This window comes from Branchiostoma lanceolatum, chromosome 16, assembly GCF_035083965.1.
Source record: "Branchiostoma lanceolatum isolate klBraLanc5 chromosome 16, klBraLanc5.hap2, whole genome shotgun sequence".
Classification (NCBI taxonomy): domain Eukaryota; kingdom Metazoa; phylum Chordata; class Leptocardii; order Amphioxiformes; family Branchiostomatidae; genus Branchiostoma; species Branchiostoma lanceolatum.
This window is the reverse complement of record NC_089737.1, coordinates 13,691,771-13,704,634: the sequence shown is the minus strand read 5'-3', so window position 1 is coordinate 13,704,634 and position 12,864 is coordinate 13,691,771.

The following is a 12,864-nucleotide window of genomic DNA, read 5'->3' as shown; positions in this document are numbered from 1 at the left end:
GGGGCTGCATTCGTCCTTTTGGATGGGGACGTAAAGCCGGTGGCCCCGTGTGTATGGAACTTCAGGCGAGAGCCTCAGGTGCTTCAAACAAGCACCGTGTTTATGGAGAGCCTCAGCTAGAGCACGTTTGAGAACCCACTACACTTACCGACAAAAACAGGGTTCCATTCTTGTATTAGTGGATCAAATAAATGTGTCCATATATGCAGCTTGTACCTTTCCGTACAAACCTGGTACCATGGTGTGTTACGACATGAGACGGTTTACTGGCTACGTAAACGAACAAACAAACAAACAAACAAACAAACAAACAAACAAACAAGCCTCCACACGTCAAAGAGCCCAAAACGCTTATCGAGAACTTCGTGAAGTATAGCACATGCACGTTTCATGACGGCAGATCTAGAGCACTTGGATGCAGAACAAGCGACTCGTATAAGTCAGTCAATGTTGTTAAATGTTGGCAAAAACTATAACGAAGAGCCATGGTATACTTTATGCATCTTTCCTATCTAAGATCACTGGTAACGTTACTCACTAACTTATGCCTACTGTCAATCTTTGGGTAACGTAGTATCGGTCCAGAAAATCTGTTAACGTACGTTCGACATTGCTTGACTGTTTTGTTTTTTTAAAGATTTATGCACAGTTTGAACAGTTCCGGACAGTTATCTTCTGAGTTGTGAATAAAATCAATAGGAAAACAGTGGTAGAATGATTGCAGACGCAGATAAACGGACCACAAAAAAATCGCCTTAGGGTCAGGAAACGTCTCCGGAATGTAAATCACACGACACTATCAGGTTGGGAGGAACAGTGGTAAATCGTCGGGACGTTTTTCCCACGGGTTTCTGTCTACATGCAGTATATCAGCTCTCTGTGCAACACAGTCTGCATACGCAAGTATCTTCAAAAGGAAACAAAGACGAAGGGAAAGTACTAGTAAAACCAGTGACGTGGTCTACAATCCAGTAAACATGTCTCAGTGAAAGAAACAACCCAAGTTCACAAATGGATCATCAAATTAACTGTGCACAATATTGAAACGTCTTCGGACTGTAAATCACAGAACACTTTTTTCCAACGGGTTTCTGTCAAGATGCATTATATCAGCTCAAGCTCTCTGCATGCAACACAGTGTGCATACGCAAGTATCTTTAAAAGAACGCAAAGGCGAAAGAAAACTTTTTTACTTCGCTTTTGGACAGACAAGGACGACGTGGCACTGCACTCATTTCAACAGTGCCACGTAACGTTACAGAGAACAATATACCAATTTCCACAATTGGCCATGGGTGGAGTGAGGAAAGTCATGTAAAGTACCTTTCCCAAGGACACGACATCGGTGACTTCAGGGGATTCGAAGCCAGGGTTCTGGGCCGAACTCACTGCCGTTACGCCCCACGACCCCACGAAAGAAGACTTGAAACCAGTGATGTGGTCTGCAATCCAGTAAACATGTTATAGTGAAAGAATTAACCCAAATTTACACATGGATCATCAAATTAACTGTGAACAATTTTGAGACTGCATTGGTGAGTAACTACCTAGAATACATAATCGTGACGTTTCAATTCGTCAGCGAAGCCCTGTTGTCAATTATTGCATGTGCTTTCAAAAATAGCCCTTGTTAGCGAAGCATTCGAATGCTTTATGCTCCCGAAAAGCCAATTTGGAGACGTTGTCATTAAATCATGTTCCGAACAATCAATGCAAAAAAACGGGGTTCAAACGAGGTAACGTTAAGCTGTTATCGGTAATTGTCAAACTGTAAAACGAAGTTTATGGCTTTAAACCAAACTTTTACCGTAGTTTCCCCAATCTTTATGTAGTTCGTAAAATACACTGCTAATTACTCATCTTGCTAGATTGGACAATTAAAGATGAATAATCAAAATTTGACCAAACTTATACCGTAATTTTGCCGACCTTTATCCAGTTCGTAAAACATACTGCTAATTACTCATCTAGATGGATTGGGCAATTAAAAAGGAATAATAAAGATTCCTTAATGTTGAACTGGAAAAAAATGTTTTGAGTATTCTAGAAGCGTCTACCTGCCACACCAAAATTAGCACTTTTGCAATAACAAAAATTACGTCAGCACTAACCTGACGTCTATTGACAGAACCTTTCTATTTATTTGTCTACAATGCAATATAGCTTATCATCATTTACAAATGCATATTTCCTCTGATGACCATTGATCTACGACGTTCAAGGTTGGAGTGGGACAAGGCCGAAATTGGGGGGTTGCATTGAGAAATTAAATAACCTTAACTATACGTTTCCCCAAAAATAGTTACTCAAGCAACTGGACAACATTTGAGTAACTATTTTTGGTACATGGTGTATCTTATTACCTGGATGTCTAACCTTCATCAACGTAGCCTTAAGTTTGTCTTATGGCAAATCCTAGACGGCAACTTGCTTGATCATCATTACATTTGCATATTTCTTCTGATGACCATTGATCTACGACGTTCAAGGTTGGAGTGGGGCAAGGACGAATTTGGGAGGATACATTGAGAAATTAAATAGCCTTAATTATACGTTTCCCCAAAAATAGTCACTCAAGCAACTGGACAAAATTTGAGTAACTATTTTTGGCGTATCTTATTACCTGGATGTCTAACCTTCATTAACGTAGCCTTAAGTTTGTCTTATGCCAAATCCTAGACGGCAACATAGCCTGATCATCAATTACATCTGTATATTTCCTTTGATACTCAATGATCTGAGAAAGTCAAGGTTGGATTGGGGCAAGGCCGAAATTGGGGGGGTTGCTTGGAAAATTAAGTAGCCTTAAGTTCCTTTTATGCCAAATCCTAGACGGCCTTGTCATCATTCCAATGTAGACTAGACAGATGAATTGGGGGTAAATGAGTGCGTAGCGTCCCTCCTTTGTACCAAAAATAGATGAATAGGCTTGCCTTGCTATCAATGAGGGGCGAAAAGGCAGTTGGCGTGTAAAATCATGATTTGCCGTTAAGTTTTAAGTTTGTTTTATGCCAAATCCTAGAAGGTCTTGTCCTCATTTCAGTGTAGACAAGTCGGATAAATTGGGCGTAAATGAGTGTGTAGCGTCCCTACTTTGTACCAAAAATAGATGAATAGGCTTGCCTTGCTATCAATGAGGGGCGAAAAGGCAGTTGGCGTGGAAAATTATGATTTGCCGTTAAGTTTAAAGTTTGTTTTATGCCTAGAAGGCCTTGTCTCATTTCAGTGAAGACTGGTCAGAAAAATTGGGGGTAAATGAGTGGGTAGTGACCCTCCTTGGTACCAAAAATAAATAAATAGCCTTGCCTTGCTATCCATACATATCAACATGGGTCGAGTGAAGGCAGTTCGGGTGGAAAATTATGATTTGCCGTTAAGTCAGAAAGCTGCCCTGTTGATGGATCGAAGAGGCCCCTGGCTGGAGCTGCCAGTAATATCTTTATGATATCATAGCTTTTGTGACTTGGGAGTACTCTTCGCGGTCTTTCAGCGTGAATGTTGTCTTGAGCATTGACGCGCGTTGCATCGTTAAACGCTAAGGTTATCACAGAAATGTGCACTGAGGGCGTTTTATTGTATCAGAAGGGGTGCCTTAGGCCCGTCACGCATTTAGGACCTGTCATTGACTTTGCTCACGACCACTCCCAAGTCGGCGCTGGGTTAATAGGGAGTTGCCTGGAATCCATCCTATTCTAGCTCCATGTCACTCCTCTGATCGCATCTCAGAAGAAATTATGTTATTTCCTGATTTTGCTACTACATGTACTCTATACAAACATTTAACTGTCCCTGGATACCGTCGTTACTTACTTTAACTTGCAGTTCCGGATCATTAGACGATGTAGTGGACAGAACTTGATACAATACCCCGGAATATTCGACAAATCATTCATTGTTTTTGCAACTGAGTGAATTGGTGTTTTGGTATTCTATACAATTTCCGGAAAAATACAATAACAAGGTATGCAAATAACTGGCTTCCATGGATCCACTGACTACTGAATTTGTCAAAATTCATAGCCAGCTGACAACCTCGCTGACAAACTCCCAACCACAGATGACTTTGCTCACGACTAACTCCCAACCATGGTCTGGAGAAGTTCGGGAGGCAATGGTCTTTGTGTAACAAAGGCTTTTATGGCCGGTCACATCGAGTTTTGGGGGATAGTGGTGCATTTGTCGCACAAAATACAGCGGTCTTGTTACGAAAATGTTGCCTTAGATCAAGCCTGTCACCGGTTGATTCTTTCAAAGCCTGCTTGAAAATTCGTCGACATCAAAATCAAAAGACAGCCAACGAGAAATGTGACCGCGCCGCCAGATAAAGTTTCCTGCGGTTTCATAAAAATGAAAGCTTGTGAATGTCTAGAACATCATCCCACGTTACTACCATCATCTGCTGGCATATTTCACAACTTGAGCCTTCTTTCATTGCCCTTTTTGCATTATGGTGTCGAGAGCTTTGCTGCCTTCTGCATTCTAAAGTAGAGATTATCACAGAATGTCTGCCTGGGGCCAGTTTTACGACATCAGAAAAGAGGTGCCTAGAACAAATACGCACTTCACGATATCACCAAACTTGGATGGCTAAGCACGCCATCAATCATTTTCACAAGACACAGATGGGATATAATCCAGAACTTTGACGCAATAGGGTCCCTCGATAACTTTTGGAATGATCCTTTTTATTGCACGAAGTTGAAGCTGTTATGTCAGGGAGGAAGCTAGGAATGCCCAGAGGGACATAAAGTTATATTATCAAAGACGTCGAAGCCGGAAATAGTGGGCCCACATGTACCAAACTCATATCTATAAAGATGTATGATATTTAGGGGAATGAAATAGAAGCAGGTTGGATTATTTCCCAGAGCAATACACGGTTCCTTGACATTGTGAGGCTTTTATCGGACTAACAACGCTTTCTCAAGCCCCGGCCCTGTCTGGGATAGCCATTGAGGGGGGGGGGGGGGGAGGGGGGGGCTGATTCTGATTTTCACACCCCGCGCACGTAAAAGAACCCACCACAACTTTCGAAAAAGTGTAGGGGCATGCCCCGGTGTACTTGGTTCAAAACCTATAGTCCTATAACCGTACATGGGTTCGCCCTAAGTAATAGCCTCCGGCTAGTTGGCCAACCCTGGCATGTACATGCTGAACCAGTAGATAAGTAAATAAACATGGGAAATGTTCTCTAAAGCCGGGGGACGTGACCATAACCACGCCCATGGTCCGGAGAGGGCTGGGAGTTACTGTTACGGTCGTGAGCAAGGCCATCCCTACTTGGGAGTTGGCCTGCAAGGTTCCCTTCTAGTCTCCAAAAGTCGTCTGCGAAAGCCGACTATGCATTTTGAAAAATAAAAGTTCGGAAAGGTCACGGTCTGCTTGGATGCGAGCGAACTGGGGCCGACAAAGCCAAAGGATGGAATACAGGCCACTTCCGGCCCAGCACCGATCTTGGTTCGCTGAGTGTTCGGGAGCAAATAGCTATTATGGTCCTGAATGTGTGACAGCGGCTTATGATTAGGGAGTAGAAATATTCTCCGCCCGGCCATTTCAGTGATATGACTATGCATGTAAACGTTTCCATTCTATTATTAGAAATGCAATTAAGTGGCGATATTTTTGTAAAGGTTGCAAATTTGTACGTAACGTAATACCATTTTGTGAACCCAGGGCACTCTTTTCGGATTAGCTCCCCATTGTGATTTTTCCTGCAGTTTCAAGGATGAATTGACCCCCATAACTACATAAAAGCGGTTGAACCTCAGACTGTGGAAGAAGCATGATGGCCCGCGTATCAAGTTTGACCAAGCACCGTGACCGGGTCACCTCTACATTGAAATTGTATTTCAAACGATCTGTATACTCAGTGCGAGGTTATATAACCTCATTGACTTTTATTGTGTTGCTTCTGTGATAAAAACGATTTGAAACGTTCGCGTTATATTGACATTGATATCTATTTATATAAATGAGGTCACTTTAAGTATCTCGAAATATAGCCGCGGCGACTGTAGTGGGAAGACGTATTTGCTTGTATATTATACAGTGCCTTCCAAGTAAATACGTCTTCCCACTAGAGTCGCCGCGGCTACTCGAAATATAACTCGTATACTTCTATCTGAAAGGTTTTATATCATTACACACGCTGCCATATATACCAGTGTTATGCTTTGCTGTTTTTTGCAATAAAGCTATTTGTTATTCGTGTACATTGGTAGATTGGTTGATCACGTCATATTCTGTTTTCCAACGACCGTTCGGCAATATTCGTGCTCGTCCATCGTCCCGGATGACGTCATGTTCGGGTTTCCGACGACTGTTCGGCAACGTTCGGGTGTGCTGAATGTCCCGGATGTTCCGGCAGGGATCAGCCCAGGACGAGGCCGCGGCGTTTCCAAGTCGAGGTTTGCGACTCGTTTTGATTTCCCGCCTAGAAATTTGGGTTTTTGTCGTTTGGCAGGAGGTGGAAGGGACTCCAGGTCAATGGTGGCTGAAAAATTGTCTCAAATTCTTCATTTTGGACCAACATGGGCTGAAACCAACGCCAGGAAGTCTTCAGCTGTTTCAGACAAAATGGCTGACTTGCTTCAAGCTTCCGCTTCTCTGTCGAACGAGCCCAAAGTTTACGGGCACGGTTTACGTCACCGTGTTTATGTTCAGCATTTTGGTCAGAATAATTTCTGTGTCAACAATTTGCCTACTAGTATGTCATGTTTCTTGCTGCATGTTTGTTCTTTGTTGTACCTCGAATCCGTCTAGATTGTGTAAATTGCCATGACCTTCTAATCATAAATTCATATATGATCTTGTGGTGTGGGGAAGTGGGGAGGGGGGCAGGAAGTCTTTCCTCTTCTTTCCATAGATGGCCAAGGGGGTAGTGCAGACTTTTGATTTGATTTGATCAAGGAAGTTAATTTGTATAACTATAAGGCTACAGGAAAAGACAATTAAAGCTTGGAGCTATGACTGTCCAACTAGCTATACACAGCCAGAGGCAGCATGATAAAGGGCTATAGCCTTGTTAACTGTACAATTGATATACATTATATTTATTTATTTATTGTACAATATACTATACAATATACATTATATCGCAGTGACTTTTCTATATACATGTATTACACGATGTCCGGCCAACATGGGAATATTATCCAACACGCATGGAAAATTTGCGAGTGAAAAACTTTTGTAAGTTCTCAAATTGTCAAATGACTTAAATTTGTTACATGTGCAAACGTTTCACACGCAAGTTTTTCATGCGCAGAAAACTCATTCTTTCCTCCATGTTTCATGTGTTGCATCCAATCCCAGTGTTAAACCTAAACCATAACACACAAGTGTAAAGAAGAGCTTTGGGTCCTGCAGGAGAAAGATAACGCTTTATCACACCGAAGCTTCAAGAAATCCTCCTGTATGGTGATTGTTTGAATCTGAAGCCGTCTGCCAATGTGTCAGAAACTCACTGAACAGTAAGGCGTAACGGCATACGGAGCATCTCTAAGTTGAAGAAGGTCACAGCATCAGTGTTTACAATTCATCCCATGCGGGCAGGTGAAAGGCAATAATCATGAATTTGGGAGGGTGTTTGTAAATTTAGAGGCACGGGAAGCCGAATCCATATGTCCACACTCAACTCAGGCCACAAGGTCAGCTGCTGCTCGCGATAAGCAATGCAGAAATCAGCCGTTTCATCCGTCACAATCCTAACTTTTACCTCGCGCGAATACTGAAAAGTGCTGATGATCACCTTACAGTACTGGGGTCAGTTTTTGCTGCCTAGGAACTGTCAAAGGTGACGGGCATCTTTCTGTTATTTCTAGGGAATTCCATTAAGGTTATGGGACTAACTTTACCTTTTCCATTAGGGTTTTGGGCCTGAATATGCTCAATTCATCATCTGCCAGTACCAGTATGAATATAATGCTAGCAAGGACCCTGAGCGCTTATTGAGCCACACCTACACGTCCTTGTATACACCAGTATACAAAATGTACATCATACATGTATATATAAATATAAATACATACTTTAGTATAAACAACTTAAAACTTGTTTCAAATTTATATCCAGTTGCTCAAGAGTAACTGTCATTTGACGTAAAACTTGTTTGAATTCCATAAAATTTTTATGAATACTAAGGCACCCCTGAAATCCAGATCTCTTAGAGTTTGATTATTCTCGTTTGAAGGATTTGTAAATTCAGAGGCCTGGTTTTCTAGTACTTGGATTCCTAGCATGACCTGGCTTCGCTCAAGACTCATGTTTTATTGCATGAAATACCGCTACATATATTCAGGTTAGTGCAGGTAAAATTGAAGCTGTGCAGGTATTTCTGATGTGTAATTGCAGGGACTCATGATAGAACCAGCCCACGACACAAGGATGACATATCCATGCATGTACATGTACTTAGTCGTAAAACTACATGCACATGTATCTTTAATGAGTGCAGTTGTGGGAAAAAGTTTTAGCTGAATATTGAGCTTTACCCTACTCTTCAACTTTTAAACTTTAGTGGACTTTGGATTTCAGAGACCTTCACAATATTTCAAATTTACATACACAGTAGTGCCACTATAACTATATAGAATGAAATAAAAATAGTGGATCATCTGTATATGTAGAGGCTAAATCAACATGTATTTACATTATCTAAATATACCTTTCACTGATGTATTTATACTTATACTAATATAGTATAGGAAAATTCAGAATTATTGAATTAAAAGTTAACCTCAATTGCTTGTCTGGTTACATTGACCAGAAAATAGCATATAAAAATAAAGCCTGTTACTGTTAGACTATTGTCTGCCATTTCTTTACACCTTAATTAGTACATATAGGAAGCATGCCACTGGGCAATCTGGATTTGCATGTGATCCTAAGATATGATTATTATATTATACAACTTGGTTTTATCAAAGTGTATTGCTGACACTTTCTTTGTGTAAATTTAGCCAAACAACCTGTGTTTATTTGAAATTGCCTCTCTGGTTTGTATCTTTCCCATTGCAAAAATATCAGGGGAATGAAAGTCATTTTCTTGTCCATTTAAGGATTTGCCATTGACCTTGATATATGGTAACTGTACACAAGGATTTGGGTCCAACATTTGGTAAAAGCATTTAGCAACCTCTTACGCCAGAAAAGTTCATGATGCCTTGATCTAGAAAAATTACCTGGATTCAAAATTACATCAGAAGGTGACCCAAACATGCACACCTGTAAATCCCACAAGAATTTATCTCTTAACTGCTTTATGGTGGTCTGAACATTGAGTGATTGAGCAACCAAAGTGCTTTGTAGCCACCTGTCCTCAAGGTACGTTTTCAAGCACTTAGGCCATGCTGATTTGATAACATGGATGACGTCCTCTGGGGACCCCAGAACTGATGACCCTGCCAATATGAAAAAAGTTCGGCAAAAAAAAAGTTGCCTTCCTTATAAGGAAGGCAACTTTTTTTTTTGCCGAACTTTTTTACATGTATATCTACTTGGTAAGGGAGGTTGAACAAAATTATTGACACACACAGTACATCCCAAATAATAGATTCTTAATTTTCTTTCTTTCTCATCTTCTTTGACTTTGGAATGGACCTTGGTATTCTATGACATTAGCCATTCTCTGAGATGTTTTGTACAATTTTCAGCATATATTAGCTCATTTTGCAGCTGCTTTGTAGGATATAGTATGGTCCACAACTTTTTTTGGAGTCTACAAAAATTGATATGCGCTCAGATGTACATGTTCTCCATATAATCAAATGAACATCTTGAATTAAAAGCAACAAAACAAAAGGAGGCAAGATGACTGAAGCACGTTGATGTATGGTGCAAAGTACAAATTGAACCTGTGGGAATTCTCACATAGAAAAATAAGAACCAGCAGAGTGAATGCACCTTGAGTACAGGATTGTTCTCTTGAGATACTGATCATGAATGGCACTGACCCAAAGTGACCTTATTAGTTATACACACAACATTCCCTCTTAAGATCTCTTGATTCTAGGAATTATCCTCGATACTTAGTAATTCCACGAATTTTCTGTGAGCCAGGAATCCCGTGTAGGATTCCGTGTTCACTCAACATCAAATACAATACAGGGGTTTTTCTAGAAAAATTAAACAAGAGGGCACACACATGCGATGGAGCGAATTCTATGTATTTATGGATGAATCTATTGCTGAGTGAAGGCTGTATGCTGGATATTAAGCTAAAATCTGAATTCGACGATTTAGCTGATATACTACACTTGTACCAGTGCTTTTCCCAATGGACAAGTTTCAACCTCGGAGTACAGGACTGTTCTCCAGATAGACTGAATCACGCTGACCCAAAGTGACCGTACACACACAATATTCCCCCTTAAGATCTCTCGATTCTAGGAATTATCCTCATGCCAGTTATTCCATGAATTTTCGAATCCGTGAGCCAGGAATCCCATGTAGGATTCCGTGTTCACTCAACATCAAGTACAATAATTCCACTACTTACCTGGCACTACGCTTGTACCAGTACTTTTCCCAAGGGTTCACTTTAAAAGCGTCACCGAGAAAGTAGGCATGAATCATGAATGTATTATGAACCTTCAAATGGAGCCTTCTTAAAGGATCCCTATAGCTAAGTGGTACAAGTTTCATATTCTGTTCCAAATCACTGAGGATACAGCACGCACACACATTTTGTTAATTGAAATTGATTTTGTAGGTAAATTGTAGAGAGTTCGGAACCTGTAATTTGGTAGGCTTATTAGCTAGTATTACTATCACAGACCTATCGTATTACCATTAGCTAGTAGAATTACATGACATTGTGAATGAATTTCAGCAGTTTATACTATCACTGTAAACTTGATTCACATTAAAAGCCATAATGATTGTTGTGCTACATATCTCTGTACATTTGGTATTCCAATTAAATCGAGAATTCTGAAGCCAAAGAACAATGTTTGACCAATGTTCATTATCATACTGTAAAAATGTAAAATACTAGTACTGGCAGTGGGTACCATTCATGTTGAACTTCACAGTCTCACTGCAAACTTAGATCAGCACACTGTAAACAAGTGTTCTGTCTTTTTGTACTCTTAGTCTTACTATTGATGAAGTACTACATGTAACAGTAACTGTACAAAAAATTAATTCAATTGCAATCGTAACACTGTGAATGCCTCCTTTTTCGCCTACTACCAACGTTATTAACTCCCAGTGAACTTACAACAATTTATAGTAGATCATTATCTCCTCAGTAAAAATCATACATTTCTCTAACTTGGAATTTGCTCGAAGCCATACAAATGACTGTTATTTTAGTACTACCAGATTAGAGCATTATGTTACAGCATAATCTTGGCATGGCTCCCGGAAGACAATTTCACCAAATTGCTGATCGAGATTCTTGTAGTCTGCAATTTCTCACTCTGGTGATAGTATTATAGGAACATATATTATTGGGCTTAAGTACACTGAATAATCCTGGACACTAGCTTTCAAAGTTGCAGTCATCTTCAAGTAGAAAATCCAATGTTATAATAATAATAACTTTATTACACAACAATTGTACAAGGTACAAAGTAAAGTATGGCATCCACTGGTACATAGATAACATATAATTATATGTACATTGAGTACTCTTATCTTAATGTATTTTGAAATCATTTCAATTTTACTTGCTTGTTGAATCCATAATAATTGTTGTTAAAGTCAAGTAGAATTCTCTGAGTATATTTTCCTTGAATTTGAGAGCTCTACAATACATGGTGTTTAATAGAGCAAAATTCTTAAAAGTAGGCCCACACCAATTTAATGTCTTGGTTCATGGATTCGGTGCTTCATTATTTTTCTGATTTGAGATCACATACTGTAAAATGATGAAAACTTTGCGCTAGTTTAATGTTTGCGGGTTTTACGGTCACCTCTTCGATTTCACTGCAAACATAAAACCACCTTTTTATTGTAAATGCTTGTTCTGGCCCTTGTTTCAACTGCAAATTGAAAAACACTGGCAGTGCGTATATTCCATTTTCTTCCTAATTGGGAAATTAAATCCCCTCAAACTTAGGTACATCATTGGCTTCAGGATATAATTATGAATCAACCCAAAAATGCTTCTATTTTGGTACCAACAGCTGAAGAAAGTTTTTGTGACAGTTTTTCAATGTATCAAGGCATGAATGAACTGTACGTTTAAAAAAAGAAATAAAAAGTTCAAAACCTATTTTATGAAATCATAGAAATGTTAACCTGGTATTTTGACTCTGGCGCCCGTGGTACATGTAGCATTTGATTATTTTGAGAAATGACAGGATTAAGAATCTGTCTTTTTTTATTTTATTTCGCCTGCCAGGTACATTAATTTCCTGCAAAAATCCAAGAACCAGGAAATAAAATTGGTGTGTCCTTACAAGTTAGATGATAAACATCTTTGACATAAAATACTTTTGATGAATGGAAGAACAATTGGGTACTGAGGCAGAAGTGGTTATAAATTGTACCGTAATGTGGCGAGATTGGGGATCTGCTTGTCCTAAGGCTAAACGGAAATTGTTGCCACAGACTTTCCGAACGATCAATTTATCAAAAACAGCAGGCAAGACAAAGACAAATTGTTGCGGATGTACTGCAATTATTACAGTCATGCATGAATCTTAAGTTATGTGTCTGCCCTTCCTCTGCATTGAATGCCTAGAGTTGGATATTTATCTCCGTGAAAAATGGAGATATAGTTTTGTGTGTGTGTGTGTATGTGTGTGTGTGTGTGAGTGTGTGTGTCTGTGTGTGTGTGTGTGTGTGTGTGTGTGTGTGTGTGTCTACGTGCGTGTGTTTGTGTTTCCGGACTATTGTAGTCAGCATAACTCAAGA